The sequence below is a fragment of the Siphateles boraxobius genome, unplaced genomic scaffold, assembly GCF_051911475.1.
Source record: "Siphateles boraxobius isolate OS27281-9 unplaced genomic scaffold, OSU_SipBor_1 12, whole genome shotgun sequence".
Taxonomy (NCBI): Eukaryota; Metazoa; Chordata; class Actinopteri; order Cypriniformes; family Leuciscidae; genus Siphateles; species Siphateles boraxobius.
Genome location: NW_027508722.1, coordinates 31208944 through 31232500, shown reverse-complemented (window position 1 = coordinate 31232500; position 23557 = coordinate 31208944). Strand labels below are relative to the sequence as shown.

Here is a 23557-nt window from a genome sequence, read left to right as displayed (position 1 = left end):
GTGTTCTGGGTGGTTGCTACCACCCAAAATACCTTAAATCACCCTAGCAACACCATAGCAACCACCCAAAATACCCTAGAACACCCTAGCAACTGCCTAGCAACCACCCAGAACACCCTAACAACCACCCAAAATACCTTAAAACACCCTAGCAACACCATAGCAACCACCCAAAATACCCTAGAACACCCTAGCAACTGCCTAGCAACCCCCAGAACACCCAAGCAACTGCCTAGCAACCACCCAGAACACCCTAGAACACCCTAGCAACTGCCTAGCAACCACCCAGAACACCCTAGCAACCACCCAAAATACCTTAAAACACCCTAGCAACACCATAGCAACCACCCAAAATGCGCTAGAGCACCCTAGCAACTGCATAGCAACCCCCAGAACACCCTAGCAACTGCTAGGGTGTTCTGGGTGGTTGCTAGGCAGTTGCTAGGGTGTTCTGGTGGTTGCTAGGGTGTTTTAGGGTATTTTGGGTGGTTGCTATGGTGTTGCTAGGGTATTTTGGGTGGTTGCTATGGTGTTGCTAGGGTGATTTAAGGTATTTTGGGTGGTTGCTAGGGTGTTCTGGGTGGTTGCTAGGCAGTTGCTAGGGTGTTCTGGGGGTTGCTAGGCAGTTGCTAGGGTGTTCTAGGGTATTTTGGGTGGTTGCTATGGTATTGCTAGGGTGTTTTAAGGTATTTTGGGTGGTTGCTAGGGTGTTATGGGTGGTTGCTATGGTGAACTATTTATGAATTTAAAAGTTCATAAGTGTATGAATTTATGAAAATTCAAGTGTATGATTTCATGAGTTTATAAGTGTATGAGTTTATGTGTACGAGTTTATGAGTTTACAGTTTTTAAGTTTAAATGAGTAAGAGTTCAGAGTTTATTAATTTATGAGTTTGAGTTCATAAGTGTATGAATTCATGAGTTTATAAGTGTACGAGTTTGAGTTTATGATTTCATGAGTTCATAAGTTTATGAATTCATGAGTTTATAAGTGTACGAGTTTATGAGTTTAGAGTTTATAAGTTAAGAGTTTATAAGTTTAAATGAGTAAGAGTTCAGAGTTTATTCATTCATGAGTTTGTGTTCATAAGTGTATGAATTCATGAGTTCATAAGTGTATGAGTTTATACGTTTATGAATTCATGAGTTCATAAGTGTATGAATTCATGAGTTTATAAGTGTACGAGTTTATGAGTTTAGAGTTTATAAGTTTAAATGAGTAAGAGTTCATGAGTTTATAAGTGTATGAGTATATAAGTGTACGAGTTTATGAGTTTAGAGTTTATAAGTTTAAATGAGTCTAAGAGTTCAAGTTTAGAGTTTATTAATTTATTATGAGTTTAATAGTTTAAGTGTAGATAGAAAAGTGTCATAGATAGATTAGTTATAGTCAGATGATAGATAGATGGATAGATAGATAGATAGATAGATAGATAGATAAAATAGTCAGATGATAGATAGATAGATAGATAGATAGATAGATAGATAGATAGATAGATAGATAGATAGATAGATAGATAGATAGATAGATAGATGAGTGTCATAGATAGATTAGTTTATTAGTTTAAATGAGTCTCAATGGCTCATATAGTACATAGAATGGCAGTTTGATTCAGTCTAGGGCTTCAAGGAGTTTAGATTTGAATTTTTGACATTTGGGGAGTTTGAAAATCTGAACATTCCGCCATGTTAAGTCAATGGGATTTTTTCCGAGTTTGATCGTCATTTTTAGGAAAACCGTAAGTCCGATCAGTTAGAAAAGATATAGCACACCGAGTCAGAACAGTTTGAGTGTCTGAGCCGAGTTTGGAGTATGTAGAGTTAAAGCTCTAGGAGGAGTTAGAGTTGTAAATTTTTAGTAAGAAGAATAATAATAATAACTAGAAAAAGTTCGTCGAGACAAACTTTAAGTTGGCTTGTGAAAGTTTGGACCAGAAAGTTTGAAGAAGTTCAAAGTAGTTTGAAGTTTAAAGTAGTTTGAAGTTTAAAGTAGTTTAAAGTTTAAATTAGTTTGAATTTTAAAGTAGTTTGAAGTTTAAATTAGTTTAAAGTTTAAATTAGTTTAAAGTTTAAATTAGTTTAAAGTAGTTTAACGTAGTTTAAAGTTTTAAATAGTTTAAAGTTTAAAGTAGTTTAAAGTATAGTTTATTAGTACTTTAAAATTAGTTTAAAGTAGTTTAACGTAGTTTAAAGTTTTAAATAGTTTAAAGTTTAAAGTAGTTTAAAGTATAGTTTAAAGTAATTTAAGGTTGCTAGGGTGTTTCTAGTGGGCTGCCAAGGTGTTCTGGTGGTTGCTAGGTGGTTGCTAAGGCATTTTGGGTGGTTGCTAGGGTGTTCTAGGTGGTTGCTAGGCAGTTGCTAGGGTGTTGTAAGGTATTTTGGGTGGTTGCTAGGGTGTTCTGGGTGGTTACTAGGCGGTTGCTAGGGTCTTCTGGGTGGTTGCTATGGTGTTGCTATGGTGTTCTAGAGTATTTTGCTTGGTTACTAGGGTGTTGCTAGGGTGTTTTAAGGTATTTTGGGTGGTTGCTAGGGCGTTCTGGGAGGTTGCTAGGGTGTTCTGGGGGTTGCTATGGTGTTGCTAGTGTGCTTAAGGCTATTTTAGGTGGTTGTTAGGGTGTTATGGGTGGTTGCAATGGTGTTGCTAGGGTGTTCTAGGGTATTTTGGGTGGTTGCTATGGTGTTGCTAGGGTGTTTTAAGGTATTTTTGGTGGTTGCTAGGGTGTTCTGGGTGGTTGCTATGGGGTTGCTAGGGTGTTCTAGGGTATTTTGGGTGGTTGCTATGGTGTTGCTAGGGTGTTTTAATGTATTTTCGGTGGTTGCTAGGGTGTTCTGGGTGGTTGCTATGGTGTTCCTAGGGTGTTCTAGGGTATTTTGGGTGGTTGCTATGGTGTTGCTAGGGTGTTTTAAGGTATTTTGGGTGGTTGTTAGGGTGTTATTGGTGGTTGCTATGGTGTTGCTAGGGTGTTTTAATGTATTTTTGTTGGTTGTTAGGGTGTCATGGGTGGTTGCTAGGGGGTTTTAGGGGGTTTTGTGTGGTTGCTAGGTTGTTCTGCGTGGTTGCTAGGGTGTTCTAGGGTATTTTGGGTGGTTGCTATGGTGTTGCTAAGGTGTTTTAAGGTATTTTGGTTGGTTGTTAGGGTGTTATGGGTGGTTGCTATGGTGTTGCTAGGGTGTTCTAGGGTATTTTGGGTGGTTGCTATGGTGTTGCTAGGGTGTTTTAAGGCATTTTTGGTGGTTGCTAGGGTGTTCTGGGTGGTTGCTATGGGGTTGCTAGGGTGTTCTAGGGTATTTTGGGTGGTTGCTATGGTGTTGCTAGGGTGTTTTAATGTATTTTGGGTGGTTGTTAGGGTGTTATGGGTGGTTGCTATGGTGTTGCTAGGGTGTTTTAAGGGATTTTGAGTGGTTGCTAGGGTGTTCTGGGTGGTTGCTATGGTGTTGCTAGGGTGTTCTAGGGTATTTTGGGTGGTTGCTATGGTGTTGCTAGGGTGTTTTAAGGTATTTTGGGTGGTTGCTAGGCAGTTGCTAGGGTGTTCTGGGTGGTTGCTATGGTGTTGCTAGCGTATTCTAGGCTATTTAGGGTGGTTGCTAGGGTGTTTTAAGGTATTTTGGGTGGTTGCTAGGGTGTTCTGGGTGGTTGCTAGGCAGTTGCTAGGGTGTTCTGGGTGGTTGCTATGGTGAACTATTTATGAATTTAAAAGTTCATAATTGTTTGAATTTATGAAAATTCATGTGTGAATTCATGAGTTTATAAGTTCATGAGTTTATAAGTATATGAATTCATGATTTCATAAGTGTACGAGTTTGAGTTTAGAGTTTATAAGTTTAAATGAGTAAGAGTTCAGAGTTTATTCATTTATGAGTTTAAGAGTTCATAAGTTTATGAATTCATGAGTTCATAAGTATGAATTCATGAGTTTATAAGTGTACGAGTTTATGAGTTTATGATTTCATGAGTTTATAAGTGTACGAGTTTATGAGTTTATAAGTTTAAATGAGTGAGAGTTCAGAGTTTATTCATTCATGAGTTTGAGTTCATAAGTGTATGAATTCATGAGTTCATAAGTGTATGAGTTCATAAGATTATGAATTCATGAGTTCATAAGTGTATGAATTCATGAGTTTATAAGTGTACGAGTTTATGAGCTTAGAGTTTATAAGTTTAAATGAGTAAGAGTTCATGAGTTTATAAGTGTATGAGTTTATAAGTGTATGAGTTTATGAGTTTAGAGTTTATAAGTTTAAATGAGTCTAAGAGTTCAAGTTTAGAGTTTATTAATTTATTATGAGTTTAAGAGTTTAAGTGTAGATAGAAAAGTGTCATGATAGATGAGTTTATTAGTTTAAATTAGTCTCAATGGCTCATATAGTATATAGAATGGCAGTTTGATTCAGTCTAGGGCTTCAAGGAGTTTAGATTTGAATTTTTGGCAGTTGGCCAGTTTGAAAATCTGAACATTCCGCAATGTTAAGTCAATGGGAGTTTTTTCCGACTTTGATCGTCATTTTTAGGAAAACCGTAAGTCCGATCAGTTAGAAAAGATATAGCATACCGAGTCAGAACAGTTTGAGTGTCTGAGCCGAGTTTGGAGTATGTGGAGTTAAAGCTCTAGGAGGAGATAGAGTTGTAAATTTTAGTAAGAATAATAATAACTAGAAAAAGTTCGTCGAGACAAACTTTAAGTTGGCTTGTGAAAGTTTGGACCAGAAAGTTTAAAGAAGTTTAAAGTAGTTTGAAGTTTACATTAGTTTAATATGTAAATTAGTTTAAAGTGTAAATTAGTTTGAAGTTTAAAGTAATTTGAAGTTTAAATTAGTTTATAGTTTTAATTAGTTTAAAGTTTAAATAAGTTTAAATTAGTTTAAAGTTAAAAGTATTTAGAAGTTTAAATTAGTTTAAAGTTTAAAGTAGTTTGAAATAGGTTGAAGTTTAAATTAGTTTATAGTTTAAATTAGTTTAAAGTTGAAATTTAGTTTGAATTTTAAAGCAGTTTGAAGTTTATATTAGTGGTTGCCAGGGTGTTCTGGGTGGTTGCTAGGCAGTTGCTAGGGTGTTCTAGGGTATTTTGTGTGGTTGCTATGGTGTTGCTAGGGTGATTTAAGGTATTTTGGGTGGTTGCCAGGGTTTATAGTTTATATTAGTTGCTAGGGTGTTCTGGGTGGTTGCTAGGCAGTTGCTAGGGTGTTCTAGGGTATTTTGGGTGGTTGCTATGGTGTTGCTAGGGTGATTTAAGGTATTTTGGGTGGTTGCCAGGGTGTTCTGGGTGGTAGCTAGGCAGTTGCTAGGGTGTTCTAGGGTATTTTGGGTGGTTGCTAGGGTGTTCTGGTGGTTGCTAGGGTGTTCTTGGGTATTTTGGGTGGTTGCTATGGTGTTGCTAGGGTGATTTAAGGTATTTTGGGTGGTTGCCAGGGTGTTCTGGGTGGTAGCTAGGCAGTTGCTATGGTGTATTGGGTGGTTGCTATGGTGTTGCTAGGGTGTTCTAGGCTTTTTTGGGTGGTTGCTATGGTGTTGCTAGGGTGATTTAAGGTATTTTGGGTGGTTGCTAGGGTGTTCTGGGTGGATGCTAGGCAGTTGCTAGGGTGATTTAAGGTATTTTGGTTGGTTGCTAGGGTGTTCTGGTGGTTGCTAGGGCGTTGCCAGGGTGTTCCAGGGTATTTTAGGTGGTTGCTATGGTGTTGCTAGGGTGATTTAAGGTATTTTGGGTGGTTGCTAGGGTGTTCTGGTGGTTGCTAGGGCGTTGCTAGGGTGTTCTAGGGTACTTTGGGTGGTTGCTATGGTGTTGCTAGGGTGATTTAAGGTATTTTGGGTGGTTGCTAGGGTGTTCTGGGTGGTTGCTAGGCAGTTGCTAGGGTGATTTAAGGTATTTTGGTTGGTTTCTAGGGTGTTCTGGTGGTTGCTAGGGCGTTGCTAGGGTGTTCTAGGGTATTTTGGGTGGTTGCTATGGTGTTGCTAGGGTGATTTAAGGTATTTTGGGTGGTTGCTAGGCAGTTACTATGGTGTTTTGGGTGGTTGCTATGGTGTTGCTAGGGTGTTGTAAGGTATTTTGGGTGGTTGCTAGGCAGTTGCTAGGGTGTTCTGGGTGGTTGCTATGGTGAACTATTTGTGAATTTAAAATTTCATAAGTGTATGAATTTATGAAAATTCAAAAGTGTATGAATTCATGATTTTATAAGTTTATGAGTTTATGAGTTTAGAGTTTATAAGTTTAAATGAGTAAGAGTTCAGAGTTTATTAATTTATGAGTTTGAGTTCATAAGTTTATGAATTCATGAGTTTATAAGTGGATGAGTTTATGAGTTTATGATTTCATGAGTTCATAAATTTATGAATTCATGAGTTTATAAGTGTACGAGTTTAAGAGTTTATAAGTTTAAATGAGTAAGAGTTCAGAGTTTATTCATTCATGAGTTTGTGTTCATAAGTGTATGAATTCATGAGTTCATAAGTGTATGAGTTTATAAGTGTAAAGAAAGATTAGTTAGAAAGAAAGAAAGAAAGAAAGAAAGAAAGAAAGAAAGAAAGAAAGAAGAAAGATTAGTTAGAAAGAAAGAAAGAAAGAAAGAAGAAAGATTAGTTAGAAAGAAAGAAAGAAAGAAAGAAGAAAGATTAGTTAGAAAGAAAGAAAGAAAAAGTAAAAAAGAAAGAAAGAAAGAAAGAAAGAAAGAAAGAAAGAAGAAAGATTAGTTAGAAAGAAAGAAGAAAGATTAGTTAGAAAGAAAGAAAGAAAGAAAGAAAGAAAGATTAGTTAGAAAGAAAGAAAGAAGAAATATCAGTTAGAAAGAAAGAAAGAAAGAAAGAAATATTAGTTAGAAAGAAAGAAAGAAAGAAAGAAAGAAAGAAAGAAAGAAAGAAAGAAAGAAGAAAGATTAGTTAGAAAGAAAGAAGAAAGATTAGCTAGAAAGAAAGAAAGAAAGAAGAAAGATTAGTTAGAAAGAAAGAAAGAAAGAATTAGTTAGAAAGAAAGATTAGTTAGAAAGAAAGAAAGAAGAAAGATTAGTTAGAAAGAAAGAAAGAAAGAAAGAAAGAAAGAAAGAAAGAAGAAAGATTAGTTAGAAAGAAAGAAAGAAAGAAGAAAGATTAGTTAGAAAGAAAGAAAGAAAGAAGAAAGATTAGTTAGAAAGAAAGAAAGAAAAAGAAAGAAAGAAAGAAAGATAGAAAGAAAGAAAGAAAGAAAGAAGAAAGATTAGTTAGAAAGAAAGAAAGAAAGAAAGAAGAAAGATTAGTTAGAAAGAAAGAAAGAAAGAAAGAAAGAAAGAAATAAGAAAGATTAGTTAGAAAGAAAGAAAGAAAGAAAGAAGAAAGATTAGTTAGAAAGAAAGAAGAAAGATTAGCTAGAAAGAAAGAAAGAAAGAAGAAAGATTAGTTAGAAAGAAAGAAAGAAAGAAAGATTAGTTAGAAAGAAAGAAAGAAAGAAAGAAAGAAAGAAAGAAGAAAGATTAGTTAGAAAGAAAGAAAGAAGAAAGAAAGAAGAAAGATTAGTTAGAAAGAAAGAAGAAAGATTAGCTAGAAAGAAAGAAAGAAATAAGAAAGATTAGTTAGAAAGAAAGAAAGAAAGATTAGTTAGAAAGAAAGAAAGAAAGAAAGAAGAAAGAAGAAAGATTAGTTAGAAAGAAAGAAAGAATTAGTTAGAAAAAAAGATTAGTTAGAAAGAAAGAAAGAAAGAAGAAAGATTAGTTAGAAAGAAAGAAAGAAAGAAAGAAAGAAGAAAGATTAGTTAGAAAGAAAGAAAGAAAGAAAAAGAAAGAAAGAAAGAAAGATGAGTTAGAAAGAAAGAAAGAAAGAAGAAAGATTAGTTAGAAAGAAAGAAAGAAAGAAGAAAGATTAGTTAGAAAGAAAGAAGAAAGATTAGCTAGAAAGAAAGAAAGAAGAAAGATTAGTTAGAAAGAAAGAAAGAATTAAATAAGAAAGAAAGATTAGTTAGAAAGAAAGAAAGAAAGAAAGAAAGAAAGAAAGAAAGAAAGAAGAAAGATTAGTTAGAAAGAAAGAAAGAAAGAAAGAATTAGTTAGAAAGAAAGATTAGTTAGAAAGAAAGAAAGAAGAAAGATTAGTTAGAAAGAAAGAAAGAAAGAAAGAAGAAAGATTAGTTAGAAAGAAAGAAAGAAAGAATTAGTTAGAAAGAAAGATTAGTTAGAAAGAAAGAAAGAAAGAAAGATTAGTTAGAAAGAAAGAAAGAAAGAAAGAAAGAAAGAAAGAAAGAAAGAAAGAAAGAAAGAAAGAAAGAAAGAAGAAAGATTAGTTAGAAAGAAAGAAAGAAATAAAGAAAGAAGAAATATTAGTTAGAAAGAAAGAAAGAAAGAAGAAATATTAGTTAGAAAGAAAGAAAGAAAGAAAGAAAGAAAGAAGAAAGATTAGTTAGAAAGAAAGAAAGAAAGAAAGAAGAAATATTAGTTAGAAAGAAAGAAAGAAAGAAGAAAGATTAGTTAGAAAGAAAGAAAGAAAGAATTAGTTAGAAAGAAAGATTAGTTAGAAAGAAAGAAAAAAAGAAAGAAGAAATATTAGTTAGAAAGAAAGAAAGAAAGAAAGATTAGTTAGAAAGAAAGAAAGAAAGAATTAGTTAGAAAGAAAGATTAGTTAGAAAGAAAGAAAGAAAGAAAGAAAGAAGAAAGATTAGTTAGAAAGAAAGAAAGAAAGAAAGAAAGAAAGAAAGAAAGAAAGAAAGAAAGAAGAAAGATTAGTTAGAAAGAAAGAAAGAAGAAAGATTAGTTAGAAAGAAAGAAAGAAAGAAAGAAGAAAGATTAGTTAGAAAGAAAGAAAGAAAAAGTAAAAAAGAAAGAAAGAAAGAAAGAAAGAAAGATTAGTTAGAAAGAAAGAAGAAAGATTAGTTAGAAAGAAAGAAAGAAAGAAAGATTAGTTAGAAAGAAAGAAAGAAGAAATATCAGTTAGAAAGAAAGAAAGAAAGAAAGAAATATTAGTTAGAAAGAAAGAAAGAAAGAAAGAAAGAAAGAAAGAAAGAAAGAAAGAAAGAAGAAATATTAGTTAGAAAGAAAGAAAGAAAGAAAGAAAGAAGAAAGATTAGTTAGAAAGAAAGAAAGAAAGAATTAGTTAGAAAGAAAGATTAGTTAGAAAGAAAGAAAGAAAGAAATAAAGAAAGAAGAAAGATTAGTTAGAAAGAAAGAAAGAAATAATTAGTTAGAAAGATTAGTTAGAAAGAAAGAAAGAAAGAAAGAAAGAAAAAAAGAAAGAAGAAAGATTAGTTAGAAAGAAAGAAAGAAAGAAAGAAAGAAAGAAAGAAGAAAGATTAGTTAGAAAGAAAGAAAGAAAGATTAGTTAGAAAGAAAGAAAGAAGAAATATTAGTTAGAAAGAAAGAAAGAAGAAATATTAGTTAGAAAGAAAGAAAGAAAGAAAGAAAGAAAGAAAGAAAGAAAGAAAAAGAAAGAAAGAAAGAAAGAAAGAAGAAAGATTAGTTAGAAAGAAAGAAAGAAAGAATTAGTTAGAAAGAAAGATTAGTTAGAAAGAAAGAAAGAAAGAAAGAAAGAAAGAAAGAAAGAAAGAAAGAAAGAAAGAAAGAAAGAAAGAAGAAAGAATAGTTAGAAAGAAAGAAAGAAGAAAGATTAGTTAGAAAGAAAGAAAGAAAGAAGAAAGATTAGTTAGAAAGAAAGAAAAAGAAAGAAAGAAAGAAAGAAAGAAAGAAAGAAAGAAGAAAGATTAGTTAGAAAGAAAGAAAGAAAGAAAGAAAGAAAGAAAGAAAGAAAGAAGAAAGATTAGTTAGAAAGAAAGAAGAAAGATTACTTAGAAAGAAAGAAGAAAGATTAGTTAGAAAGAAAGAAAGAAAGAAAGAAAGAAAGAAAGAAAGAAAGAAAGAAAGAAGAAAGATTAGTTAGAAAGAAAGAAAGAAGAAAGATTAGTTAGAAAGAAAGAAAGAAAGATTAGTTAGAAAGAAAGAAAGAAAGAAGAAAGATTAGTTAGAAAGAAAGAAAGAAAGAAGAAAGATTAGTTAGAAAGAAAGAAAGAAAAAGAAAGAAAGAAAAAGAAAGAAAGGAAGAAAGAAAGAAAGAAAGAAAGAAAGAAAGAAAGAAAGAAAGAAAGAAAGAAAGAAGAAAGATTAGTTAGAAAGAAAGAAAGAAAGAAGAAAGATTAGTTAGAAAGAAAGAAAGAAAGAATTAGTTAGAAAGAAAGATTAGTTAGAAAAAAAGAAAGAAAGAAAGAAAGAAAGAAGAAAGAATAGTTAGAAAGAAAGAAAGAAGAAAGATTAGTTAGAAAGAAAGAAAGAAAGAAGAAAGATTAGTTAGAAAGAAAGAAAGAAAGAAAGAAGAAAGATTAGTTAGAAAGAAAGAAGAAAGATTAGTTAGAAAGAAAGAAGAAAGATTAGTTAGAAAGAAAGAAAGAAAGAAAGAAGAAAGATTAGTTAGAAAGAAAGAAAGAAGAAAGATTAGTTAGAAAGAAAGAAAGAAAGAAAGAAAGAAAGAAAGAAAGAAAGAAAGAAAGAAAGAAAGAAAGAAAGAAGAAAGATTAGTTAGAAAGAAAGAAAAAGAAAGAAAGAAAAAGAAATAAAGAAAGAAAGAAAGAAAGAAAGAAAGAAAGAAAGAAAGAAAGAAAGAAGAAAGATTAGTTAGAAAGAAAGAAAGAAAGAAGAAAGATTAGTTAGAAAGAAAGAAAGAAAGAAGAAAGATTAGTTAGAAAGAAAGAAAGAAAGAAAGAAAGAAGAAAGATTAGTTAGAAAGAAAGAAAGAAAGATTAGTTAGAAAGAAAGAAGAAAGATTAGTTAGAAAGAAAGAAAGAAAGAAATAAGAAAGAATAGTTAGAAAGAAAGAAAGAAAGAAAGAAAGAAAGAAGAAAGATTAGTTAGAAAGAAAGAAAGAAAGAAAGAAGAAAGATTAGTTAGAAAGAAAGAAAGAAAAAGAAAGAAAGAAAGAAAGAAAGAAAGAAAGAAAGAAAGAAAGAAGAAAGATTAGTTAGAAAGAAAGAAAGAAAGAAAGAAAGAAAGAAAGAAAGAAAGAAAGAAAGAAAGAAAAAAGAAAGATTAGTTAGAAAGAAAGAAAGAAGAAAGATTAGTTAGAAAGAAAGAAAGAAAGAAAAAAGAAAGATTAGTTAGAAAGAAAGAAAGAAAGAAGAAAGATTAGTTAGAAAGAAAGAAAGAAAGAAAGAAAGAAGAAAGATTAGTAAGAAAGAAAGAAAGAAAGAAAGAAAGAAAGAAAGAAAGAAAGAAAGAAAGAAGAAAGATTAGTTAGAAAGAAAGAAAGAAAGAAAGAAAGAAAGAAAGAATGAAAGAAAGAAAGAAAGAAGAAAGATTAGTTAGAAATAAAGAAGAAAGATTAGTTAGAAAGAAAGAAGAAAGATTAGTTAGAAAGAAAGAAAGAAAGAAAGAAAGATTAGTTAGAAAGAAAGAAAGAAAGATTAGTTAGAAAGAAAGAAAGAAAGAAAGAAGAAAGATTAGTTAGAAAGAAAGAAAGAAAGAAAGAAGAAAGATTAGTTAGAAAGAAAGAAAGAAAAAGAAAGAAAGAAAGAAAGAAAGAAAGAAAGAAAGAAAGAAAGAAAGAAAGAAGAAAGATTAGTTAGAAAGAAAGAAAGAAGAAAGATTAGTTAGAAAGAAAGAAAGAAAGAAAGAAGAAAGATTAGTTAGAAAGAAAGAAAGATTAGTTAGAAAGAAAGAAGAAAGATTAGTTAGAAAGAAGAAATATTAGTTAGAAAGAAAGAAAGAAAGAAGAAATATTACTTAGAAAGAAAGAAAGAAAGAAAGAAAGAAAGAAAGAAAGAAAGAAAGAAAGAAAGAAAAAAGAAAGATTAGTTAGAAAGAAAGAAAGAAAGAAGAAAGATTAGTTAGAAAGAAAGAAAGAAAGAAGAAAGATTAGTAAGAAAGAAAGAAAGAAAGAAAGAAAGAAGAAAGATTAGTTAGAAAGAAAGAAAGAAAGAAAGAAAGAAAGAAAGAAAGAAAGAAAGAAAGAAAGAAAGAAAGAAAGAAGAAAGATTAGTTAGAAAGAAAGAAGAAAGATTAGTTAGAAAGAAAGAAGAAAGATTAGTTAGAAAGAAAGAAAGAAAGAAAGAAAGAAAGAAAGATTAGTTAGAAAGAAAGAAAGAAAGAAAGAAAGATTAGTTAGAAAGAAAGAAAGAAAGAAGAAAGATTAGTTAGAAAGAAAGAAAGAAAGAAGAAAGATTAGTTAGAAAGAAAGAAAGAAAAAGAAAGAAAGAAAGAAAGAAAGAAAGAAAGAAAGAAAGAAAGAAAGAAAGAAGAAAGATTAGTTAGAAAGAAAGAAAGAAAGAAGAAAGATTAGTTAGAAAGAAAGAAAGAAAGAAAGAAAGAAAGAAAGAAAGAAAGAAAGAAAGAAAGAAAGAAAGAAGAAAGATTAGTTAGAAAGAAAGAAAGATTAGTTAGAAAGAAAGAAAGATTAGTTAGAAAGAAAGAAGAAAGATTAGTTAGAAAGAAGAAAGAAAGAAAGAAAGAAGAAAGATTAGTTAGAAAGAAAGAAAGAAAGAAAGAAGAAAGATTAGTTAGAAAGAAAGAAAGAAAAAGAAAGAAAGAAAGAAAGATGAGTTAGAAAGAAAGAAAGAAAGAAGAACGATTAGTTAGAAAGAAAGAAGAAAGATTAGCTAGAAAGAAAGAAAGAAGAAAGATTAGTTAGAAAGAAAGAAAGAAAGAATTAAATAAGAAAGAAAGATTAGTTAGAAAGAAAGAAAGAAAGAAAGAAAGAAGAAAGATTAGTTAGAAAGAAAGAAAGAAAGAAAGAATTAGTTAGAAAGAAAGATTAGTTAGAAAGAAAGAAAGAAGAAAGATTAGTTAGAAAGAAAGAAAGAAAGAAGAAAGATTAGTTAGAAAGAAAGAAAGAAAGAATTAGTTAGAAAGAAAGATTAGTTAGAAAGAAAGAAAGAAAGAAAGATTAGTTAGAAAGAAAGAAAGAAAGAAAGAAAGAAAGAAGAAAGATTAGTTAGAAAGAAAGAAAGAAATAAAGAAAGAAGAAATATTAGTTAGAAAGAAAGAAAGAAAGAAGAAATATTAGTTAGAAAGAAAGAAAGAAAGAAAGAAAGAAAGAAGAAAGATTAGTTAGAAAGAAAGAAAGAAAGAAAGAAGAAATATTAGTTAGAAAGAAAGAAAGAAAGAAAGAAGAAAGATTAGTTAGAAAGAAAGAAAGAAAGAATTAGTTAGAAAGAAAGATTAGTTAGAAAGAAAGAAAGAAAGAAAGAAGAAATATTAGTTAGAAAGAAAGAAAGAAAGAAGAAAGATTAGTTAGAAAGAAAGAAAGAAAGAATTAGTTAGAAAGAAAGATTAGTTAGAAAGAAAGAAAGAAAGAAAGAAAGAAGAAAGATTAGTTAGAAAGAAAGAAAGAAAGAAAGAAAGAAAGAAAGAAGAAAGATTAGTTAGAAAGAAAGAAAGAAGAAAGATTAGTTAGAAAGAAAGAAAGAAAGAAAGAAAGAAGAAAGATTAGTTAGAAAGAAAGAAAGAAAAAGTAAAAAAGAAAGAAAGAAAGAAAGAAAGAAAGATTAGTTAGAAAGAAAGAAGAAAGATTAGTTAGAAAGAAAGAAAGAAAGAAAGAAAGATTAGTTAGAAAGAAAGAAAGAAGAAATATCAGTTAGAAAGAAAGAAAGAAAGAAAGAAATATTAGTTAGAAAGAAAGAAAGAAAGAAAGAAAGAAAGAAAGAAAGAAGAAATATTAGTTAGAAAGAAAGAAAGAAAGAAAGAAAGAAGAAAGATTAGTTAGAAAGAAAGAAAGAAAGAATTAGTTAGAAAGAAAGATTAGTTAGAAAGAAAGAAAGAAAGAAATAAAGAAAGAATAAAGATTAGTTAGAAAGAAAGAAAGAAATAATTAGTTAGAAAGATTAGTTAGAAAGAAAGAAAGAAAGAAAGAAAGAAGAAAGATTAGTTAGAAAGAAAGAAAGAAAGAAAGAAAGAAAGAAGAAAGATTAGTTAGAAAGAAAGAAAGAAAGATTAGTTAGAAAGAAAGAAAGAAGAAATATTAGTTAGAAAGAAAGAAAGAAGAAATATTAGTTAGAAAGAAAGAAAGAAAGAAAGAAAGAAAGAAAGAAGAAATATTAGTTAGAAAGAAAGAAAGAAAGAAAGAAAGAAAGAAAGAAAGGAAGAAAGAAAGAAAGAAAGAAAGAAAGAAAGAAGAAATATTAGTTAGAAAGAAAGAAAGAAAGAAAGAAAGAAAGAAAGAAAGAAAGAAAAAGAAAGAAAGAAAGAAAGAAAGAAAGAAGAAAGATTAGTTAGAAAGAAAGAAAGAAAGAATTAGTTAGAAAGAAAGATTAGTTAGAAAGAAAGAAAGAAAGAAAGAAAGAAAGAAAGAAAGAAAGAAGAAAGAATAGCTAGAAAGAAAGAAAGAAGAAAGATTAGTTAGAAAGAAAGAAAGAAAGAAGAAAGATTAGTTAGAAAGAAAGAAAAAGAAAGAAAGAAAGAAAGAAAGAAAGAAAGAAGAAAGATTAGTTAGAAAGAAAGAAAGAAAGAAAGAAAGAAAGAAAGAAAGAAAGAAAGAAAGAAAGAAAGAAAGAAAGAAAGAAGAAAGATTAGTTAGAAAGAAAGAAGAAAGATTAGTTAGAAAGAAAGAAGAAAGATTAGTTAGAAAGAAAGAAAGAAAGAAAGAAAGAAAGAAGAAAGATTAGTTAGAAAGAAAGAAAGAAGAAAGATTAGTTAGAAAGAAAGAAAGAAAGATTAGTTAGAAAGAAAGAAAGAAAGAAGAAAGATTAGTTAGAAAGAAAGAAAGAAAGAAGAAAGATTAGTTAGAAAGAAAGAAAGAAAAAGAAAGAAAGAAAAAGAAAGAAAGGAAGAAAGAAAGAAAGAAAGAAAGAAAGAAAGAAAGAAAGAAAGAAAGAAAGAAAGAAAGAAGAAAGATTAGTTAGAAAGAAAGAAAGAAAGAAGAAAGATTAGTTAGAAAGAAAGAAAGAAAGAATTAGTTAGAAAGAAAGATTAGTTAGAAAAAAAGAAAGAAAGAAAGAAAGAAAGAAAGAAGAAAGAATAGTTAGAAAGAAAGAAAGAAGAAAGATTAGTTAGAAAGAAAGAAAGAAAGAAGAAAGATTAGTTAGAAAGAAAGAAAGAAAGAAAGAAGAAAGATTAGTTAGAAAGAAAGAAGAAAGATTAGTTAGAAAGAAAGAAGAAAGATTAGTTAGAAAGAAAGAAAGAAAGAAAGAAAGAAGAAAGATTAGTTAGAAAGAAAGAAAGAAGAAAGATTAGTTAGAAAGAAAGAAAGAAAGATTAGTTAGAAAGAAAGAAAGAAAGAAGAAAGATTAGTTAGAAAGAAAGAAAGAAAGAAAGAAAGAAGAAAGATTAGTTAGAAAGAAAGAAAGAAAGAAAGAAAGAAAGATAGAAAGAAAGAAAGAAAGAAAGAAGAAAGATTAGTTAGAAAGAAAGAAAAAGAAAGAAAGAAAAAGAAAGAAAGAAAGAAAGAAAGAAAGAAGAAAGATTAGTTAGAAAGAAAGAAAGAAAGAAGAAAGATTAGTTAGAAAGAAAGAAAGAAAGAAGAAAGATTAGTTAGAAAGAAAGAAAGAAAGAAAGAAAGAAGAAAGATTAGTTAGAAAGAAAGAAAGAAGAAAGATTAGTTAGAAAGAAAGAAAGAAAGATTAGTTAGAAAGAAAGAAGAAAGATTAGTTAGAAAGAAAGAAAGAAAGAAAGAAGAAAGAATAGTTAGAAAGAAAGAAAGAAAGAAAGAAAGAAGAAAGATTAGTTAGAAAGAAAGAAAGAAAGAAAGAAGAAAGATTAGTTAGAAAGAAAGAAAAAGAAAGAAAGAAAGAAAGAAAGAAAGAAAGAAAGAAAGAAAGAAAGAAAGAAGAAAGATTAGTTAGAAAGAAAGAAAGAAAGAAAGAAAGAAAGAAAGAAAGAAAGAAAGAAAGAAAAAAGAAAGATTAGTTAGAAAGAAAGAAAGAAGAAAGATTAGTTAGAAAGAAAGAAAGAAAGAAAAAAGAAAGATTAGTTAGAAAGAAAGAAAGAAAGAAGAAAGATTAGTTAGAAAGAAAGAAAGAAAGAAAGAAAGAAAGAAAGAAAGAAAGAAAGAAAGAAGAAAGATTAGTTAGAAAGAAAGAAAGAAAGAAAGAAAGAAAGAATGAAAGAAAGAAAGAAGAAAGATTAGTTAGAAATAAAGAAGAAAGATTAGTTAGAAAGAAAGAAGAAAGATTAGTTAGAAAGAAAGAAAGAAAGAAAGAAAGATTAGTTAGAAAGAAAGAAAGAAAGATTAGTTAGAAAGAAAGAAAGAAAGAAAGAAGAAAGATTAGTTAGAAAGAAAGAAAGAAAGAAAGAAGAAAGATTAGTTAGAAAGAAAGAAAGAAAAAGAAAGAAAGAAAGAAAGAAAGAAAGAAAGAAAGAAAGAAAGAAAGAAAGAAAGAAAGAAGAAAGATTAGTTAGAAAGAAAGAAAGAAGAAAGATTAGTTAGAAAGAAAGAAAGAAAGAAAGAAAGAAGAAAGATTAGTTAGAAAGAAAGAAAGATTAGTTAGAAAGAAAGAAGAAAGATTAGTTAGAAAGAAGAAATATTAGTTAGAAAGAAAGAAGAAATATTACTTAGAAAGAAAGAAAGAAAGAAAGAAAGAAAGAAAGAAAGAAAAAAGAAAGATTAGTTAGAAAGAAAGAAAGAAAGAAGAAAGATTAGTTAGAAAGAAAGAAAGAAAGAAGAAAGATTAGTAAGAAAGAAAGAAAGAAAGAAAGAAAGAAGAAAGATTAGTTAGAAAGAAAGAAAGAAAGAAAGAAAGAAAGAAAGAAAGAAAGAAGAAAGATTAGTTAGAAAGAAAGAAGAAAGATTAGTTAGAAAGAAAGAAGAAAGATTAGTTAGAAAGAAAGAAAGAAAGAAAGAAAGAAAGAAAGATTAGTTAGAAAGAAAGAAAGAAAGAAAGATTAGTTAGAAAGAAAGAAAGAAAGAAAGGAGAAAGATTAGTTAGAAAGAAAGAAAGAAAGAAGAAAGATTAGTTAGAAAGAAAGAAAGAAAAAGAAAGAAAGAAAGAAAGAAGAAAGATTAGTTAGAAAGAAAGAAAAAGAGAGAAAGAAAGAAAGAAAGAAAGAAAGAAGAAAGATTAGTTAGAAAGAAAGAAAGAAAGAAAGAAAGAAAGAAAGAAAGAAAGAAAGAAAGAAAGAAAGAAGAAAGATTAGTTAGAAAGAAAGAAGAAAGATTAGTTAGAAAGAAAGAAGAAAGATTAGTTAGAAAGAAAGAAAGAAAGAAAGAAAGAAAGAAAGAAGAAAGATTAGTTAGAAAGAAAGAAAGAAGAAAGATTAGTTAGAAAGAAAGAAAGAAAGATTAGTTAGAAAGAAAGAAAGAAAGAAGAAAGATTAGTTAGAAAGAAAGAAAGAAAGAAGAAAGATTAGTTAGAAAGAAAGAAAGAAAAAGAAAGAAAGAAAAAGAAAGAAAGGAAGAAAGAAAGAAAGAAAGAAAGAAAGAAAGAAAGAAAGAAAGAAAGAAAGAAAGAAAGAAAGAAAGAAGAAAGATTAGTTAGAAAGAAAGAAAGAAAGAAGAAAGATTAGTTAGAAAGAAAGAAAGAAAGAATTAGTTAGAAAGAAAGATTAGTTAGAAAAAAAGAAAGAAAGAAAGAAAGAAAGAAGAAAGAATAGTTAGAAAGAAAGAAAGAAGAAAGATTAGTTAGAAAGAAAGAAAGAAAGAAGAAAGATTAGTTAGAAAGAAAGAAAGAAAGAAAGAAGAAAGATTAGTTAGAAAGAAAGAAGAAAGATTAGTTAGAAAGAAAGAAGAAAGATTAGTTAGAAAGAAAGAAAGAAAGAAAGAAAGAAAGAAGAAAGATTAGTTAGAAAGAAAGAAAGAAGAAAGATTAGTTAGAAAGAAAGAAAGAAAGATTAGTTAGAAAGAAAGAAAGAAAGAAGAAAGATTAGTTAGAAAGAAAGAAAGAAAGAAAGAAAGAAGAAAGATTAGTTAGAAAGAAAGAAAGAAAGAAAGAAAGATAGAAAGAAAGAAAGAAAGAAAGAAGAAAGATTAGTTAGAAAGAAAGAAAAAGAAAGAAAGAAAAAGAAAGAAAGAAAGAAAGAAAGAAAGAAAGAAAGAAAGAAAGAAAGAAAGAAAGAAAGAAAGAAGAAAGATTAGTTAGAAAGAAAGAAAGAAAGAAGAAAGATTAGTTAGAAAGAAAGAAAGAAAGAAGAAAGATTAGTTAGAAAGAAAGAAAGAAAGAAAGAAAGAAAGAAGAAAGATTAGTTAGAAAGAAAGAAAGAAGAAAGATTAGTTAGAAAGAAAGAAAGAAAGATTAGTTAGAAAGAAAGAAGAAAGATTAGTTAGAAAGAAAGAAAGAAAGAAAGAAGAAAGAATAGTTAGAAAGAAAGAAAGAAAGAAAGAAAGAAAGAAAGAAGAAAGATTAGTTAGAAAGAAAGAAAGAAAGAAAGAAGAAAGATTAGTTAGAAAGAAAGAAAAAGAAAGAAAGAAAGAAAGAAAGAAAGAAAGAAAGAAAGAAAGAAAGAAGAAAGATTAGTTAGAAAGAAAGAAAGAAAGAAAGAAAGAAAGAAAGAAAGAAAGAAAGAAAGAAAGAAAGAAAAAAGAAAGATTAGTTAGAAAGAAAGAAAGAAGAAAGATTAGTTAGAAAGAAAGAAAGAAAGAAAAAAGAAAGATTAGTTAGAAAGAAAGAAAGAAAGAAGAAAGATTAGTTAGAAAGAAAGAAAGAAAGAAAGAAAGAAAGAAAGAAAGAAAGAAAGAAAGAAAGAAAGAAAGAAAGAAGAAAGATTAGTTAGAAAGAAAGAAAGAAAGAAAGAAAGAAAGAAAGAATGAAAGAAAGAAAGAAGAAAGATTAGTTAGAAATAAAGAAGAAAGATTAGTTAGAAAGAAAGAAGAAAGATTAGTTAGAAAGAAAGAAAGAAAGAAAGAAAGATTAGTTAGAAAGAAAGAAAGAAAGATTAGTTAGAAAGAAAGAAAGAAAGAAAGAAAGAAGAAAGATTAGTTAGAAAGAAAGAAAGAAAGAAAGAAGAAAGATTAGTTAGAAAGAAAGAAAGAAAAAGAAAGAAAGAAAGAAAGAAAGAAAGAAAGAAAGAAAGAAAGAAAGAAAGAAAGAAAGAAAGAAAGAAGAAAGATTAGTTAGAAAGAAAGAAAGAAGAAAGATTAGTTAGAAAGAAAGAAAGAAAGAAAGAAAGAAGAAAGATTAGTTAGAAAGAAAGAAAGATTAGTTAGAAAGAAAGAAGAAAGATTAGTTAGAAAGAAGAAATATTAGTTAGAAAGAAAGAAAGAAAGAAGAAATATTACTTAGAAAGAAAGAAAGAAAGAAAGAAAGAAAGAAAGAAAGAAAGAAAGAAAAAAGAAAGATTAGTTAGAAAGAAAGAAAGAAAGAAGAAAGATTAGTTAGAAAGAAAGAAAGAAAGAAGAAAGATTAGTAAGAAAGAAAGAAAGAAAGAAAGAAAGAAGAAAGATTAGTTAGAAAGAAAGAAAGAAAGAAAGAAAGAAAGAAAGAAAGAAAGAAAGAAAGAAAGAAAGAAAGAAAGAAAGAAGAAAGATTAGTTAGAAAGAAAGAAGAAAGATTAGTTAGAAAGAAAGAAGAAAGATTAGTTAGAAAGAAAGAAAGAAAGAAAGAAAGAAAGATTAGTTAGAAAGAAAGAAAGAAAGAAAGATTAGTTAGAAAGAAAGAAAGAAAGAAGAAAGATTAGTTAGAAAGAAAGAAAGAAAGAAGAAAGATTAGTTAGAAAGAAAGAAAGAAAAAGAAAGAAAGAAAGAAAGAAAGAAAGAAAGAAAGAAAGAAAGAAGAAAGATTAGTTAGAAAGAAAGAAAGAAAGAAGAAAGATTAGTTAGAAAGAAAGAAAGAAAGAAAGAAAGAAGAAAGATTAGTTAGAAAGAAAGAAAGATTAGTTAGAAAGAAAGAAAGATTAGTTAGAAAGAAAGAAGAAAGATTAGTTAGAAAGAAGAAATATTAGTTAGAAAGAAAGAAAGAAGAAATATTAGTTAGAAAGAAAGAAAGAAAGAAAGAAAGAAGAAAGATTAGTTAGAAAGAAAGAAAGAAAGAAGAAAGATTAGTTAGAAAGAAAGAAAGATAGATTAGTTAGTAAGAAAAAAAGAAAAAAGAAATATTAGTTAGAAAGAAAGAAAGACAGAAAGAAAGAAGAAAGATTAGTTAGAAAGAAAGAAGAAAGATTAGTTAGAAAGAAAGAAAGAAAGAAGAAAGATTAGTTAGAAAGAAATAAAGAAATAAAGAAAGAAAGAAGAAAGATTAGTTAGAAAGAAAGAAAGAAAGATAGATTAGTTAGTAAGAAAGATAGATTAGATAGATAGATAGATAGATAGATAGATAGATAGATAGATAGATAGATAGATAGATAGATAGATAGAAAGAGATAGATAGATGGATAGATAGATAGATAGATAGATAGATAGATAGATAGATAGATTGATAGATAGATAGATAGATGGATAGATGGATGGATAGATAGATAGATAGATAGATAGATAGATAGATAGATAGATAGATAGATAGATAGATAGATAGATAGATAGATAGATAAATAGAAAGAGATAGATAGATGGATAGATGGATAGATAGATAGATAGATAGATAGATAGATAGATAGATAGATAGATAGATAGATAGATAGATAGATAGATAGATAAGTTCATTAGTACATATAGAATGGTAGTTTAATTGAGTCTTGGGCTTCAGGGAGTTTAGATTTGAGTTTTTGTGTTGTACACTGCTGGGCCACCGTAGCCTTGGCTCAATTTGAACTGTTGCAATGAAAGTCAATGGGATTTTTATGATTTTTAATATTAATTTTTAAGAAATCTGAAAGTCAAATCAGTCTGAAAAGATATAGCACACTAAGTCAGAACAGTCTGAAGGTCTGACCCGAGTTTGGAGTTTGTAGAGTTAAAGCTCTAGGAGGAGTAGCAGTCAGAAAATTTTGGTTAAGAAAAAGAAGAAGAAAAAGAATAATAATAAGTTTAAATAGGATTTCAGTAAGTTGGCTTTCACAAGCCAACTTAATAACTAGAAAAAGTTCGTCGAGACAAACTTTAAGTTGGCTTGTGAAAGTTTGGACCAATAAGTTTGAAGAAGTTTAAATTAGTTTAAAGTTTAAATTAGTTTAAATTTTAAAGTAGTTTGAAGTTGAAATTAGTTTAAAGTTTAAAGTAGTTTAAAGTTTAAAGTTTAAATTTTAAAGTTTTAATGGTTTAAAGTTTAAAGATGTTTAAAGTTTGAAGTATAGTTTGAAGTAATTTAAAGTTGCTAGGGTGTTTCTAGTGGGTTGCTAAGGTGTTCTGGGTGGTTGCCTGGCGGTTGCTAAGGTATTTTAGGTGGTTGCTAGGGTGTTTTGGATGGTTGCTATGGTGTTGCTTGGGTGTTCTACGGTATTTTGGGTGGTTGCTATGGTGTTGCTAGGGTGTTTTAAGGTATTTTGGATGGTTGCCATGGTGTTCTGGGTGGTTGCTATGGTGTTGCTAAGGTGTTGTAAGGTATTTTGGGTGGTTGCTATGGTGTTCTGGGTGGTTGCTAGGCAGTTGCTAGGGTGTTCTGGGGTTGCTAGGCAGTTGCTAGGGTGTTCTGGTGGTTGCTAGGGTGTTGCTAGGGTGTTCTAGGGTATTTTGGGTGGTTGCTATGGTGTTGCTAGGGTGATTTAAGGTATTTTGGGTGGTTGCTAGGGTGTTCTGGGTGGTTGCTAGGCAGTTGCTAGGGTGTTCTGGTGGTTGCTAGGGTGTTGCTAGGGTGTTCTAGGGTATTTTGGGTGGTTGCTATGGTGTTGCTAGGGTGATTTAAGGTATTTTGGGTGGTTGCTAGGGTGTTCTGGGTGGTTGCTAGGCAGTTGCTAGGGTGTTCTGGTGGTTGCTAGGGTGTTGCTAGGGTGTTCTAGGGTATTTTGGGTGGTTGCTATGGTGTTGCTAGGGTGATTTAAGGTATTTTGGGTGGTTGCTAGGGTGTTCTGGGTGGTTGCTAGGCAGTTGCTAGGGTGTTTTGGTGGTTGCTAGGGTGTTCTAGGGTATTTTGGGTGGTTGCTATGGTGTTGCTAGGGTGATTTAAGGTATTTTGGGTGGTTGCTAGGGTGTTCTGGGTGGTTGCTAGGGTGTTCTAGAGCATTTTGGGTGGTTGCTATGGTGTTGCTAGGGTGTTTTAAGGTATTTTGGGTGGTTGCTAAAAAGAAAGAAAGATTGAAAGAAAGATTAGAAAGAAATAAAGATAGATAGAAAGATTAGTTAGAAAGAAAGAGAGAAAGAAAGAAAGAGAGATAGAAAGATTAGTTAGAAAGAAAGAAAGATTAGTTAGAAAGAAAGATTAGTTAGAATGAAAGAAAGTTAGAAAGTAAGATTAGTTAGAAAGAAAGAAAAAAAGAAAGATTGAAAGAAAGATTAGAAAGAAAGAAAGAAAGAAAGAAAGAAAGATAGAAAGATTAGTTAGAAAGAAAGAAAGAAAGATTAGTTAGAAAGAAATAGATTAGTTAGAAAAGAAAGAAAGAAAGAAAGAAAGATTAGTTAGAAAGAAAGATTAGAAAGAGAGATAGAAAGAAAGAGAAAGATTAGTTAGAAAGAAAGAAAGATTAGTTAGAAAGAAAGAAAGATAGAAAGTAAAATTAGTTAGAAAGAAAGAAAGAAAGAAAGATAGAAAGATTAGTTAGAAAGAAAGAAATATAGAAAGATTATTTAGAAAGAAAGAGAGAAAGAAAGAAAGATAGAAAGATTGTGTTCATAAGTGTATGAATTCATGAGTTCATAAGTGTATGAGTTTATAAGTTTATGAATTCATGAGTTCATAAGTGTATGAATTCATGAGTTTATAAGTGTACGAGTTTATGAGTTTAGAGTTTATAAGTTTAAATGAGTAAGAGTTCAGAGTTTATTAATTTATGAGTTTGAGTTCATAAGAGTTTGAATTCATGAGTTTATAAGTGTATGAGTTTATAAGTGTATGAGTTTATGAGTTTAGAGTTTATAAGTTTAAATTAGTCTAAGAGTTCAAGTTTCGAGTTTATTAATTTATTATGAGTTTAAGAGTTTAAGTGTAGATAGATAAGTGTCATAGATATATGAGTTTATTAGTTTAAATGAGTCTCAATGGCTCATATAGTATATAGAATGGCAGTTTGATTCAGTCTAGGGCTTCAAGGTATTTAGATTTGAATTTTTGACAGTTGGGGAGTTTGAAAATCTGAACATTCCGCCATGTTAAGTCAATGGGAGTTTTTTCCGACTTTGATCGTCATTTTTAGGAAAACCGTAAGTCCGATCAGTTAGAAAAGATATAGCATACCGAGTCAGAACAGTCTGAGTGTCTGTGCCGAGTTTGGAGTATGTGGAGTTAAAGCTCTAGGTGGAGATAGAGTTGCAAATTTTTGACAGAATAATAATAATAAGTTTAAGTACAATATCAGTAAGTTGGCTCTCACAAGCCAACTTAATAACTAGAAAAAGTTCGTCGAGACAAACTTTAAGTTGGCTTGTGAAAGTTTGGACCAATAAGTTTGAAGAAGTTTAAATTAGTTTAAAGTTTAAATTAGTTTAAATTTCAAAGTAGTTTGAAGTTGAAATTAGTTTAAAGTTTAAAGTAGTTTAAAGTTTAAAGTTTAAAGTTTAAAGTTTTAATGGTTTAAAGTTTAAAGTAGTTTAAAGTTTGAAGTATAGTTTGAAGTAATTTAAAGTTGCTAGGGTGTTTCTAGTGGGTTGCTAAGGTGTTCTGGGTGGTTGCCTGGCGGTTGCTAAGGTATTTTAGGTGGTTGCTAGGGTGTTTTGGATGGTTGCTATGGTGTTGCTTGG

General features: G+C 29.3%; 1 long non-coding RNA gene across 1 annotated transcript in view; it reads left to right on the top strand.

Annotated features, from left to right (window-relative positions):
• The window catches only part of LOC143725627 (uncharacterized), a 24112-nt gene extending 1791 nt beyond the window's left edge, over positions 1-22321 (top strand). The window contains exon 2 of the long non-coding RNA XR_013198276.1: positions 22288-22321. This is a non-coding gene — a long non-coding RNA (uncharacterized LOC143725627). The remainder of the gene's footprint in view (positions 1-22287) is intronic.
• Positions 22322-23557: the final 1236 nt, after the last annotated feature.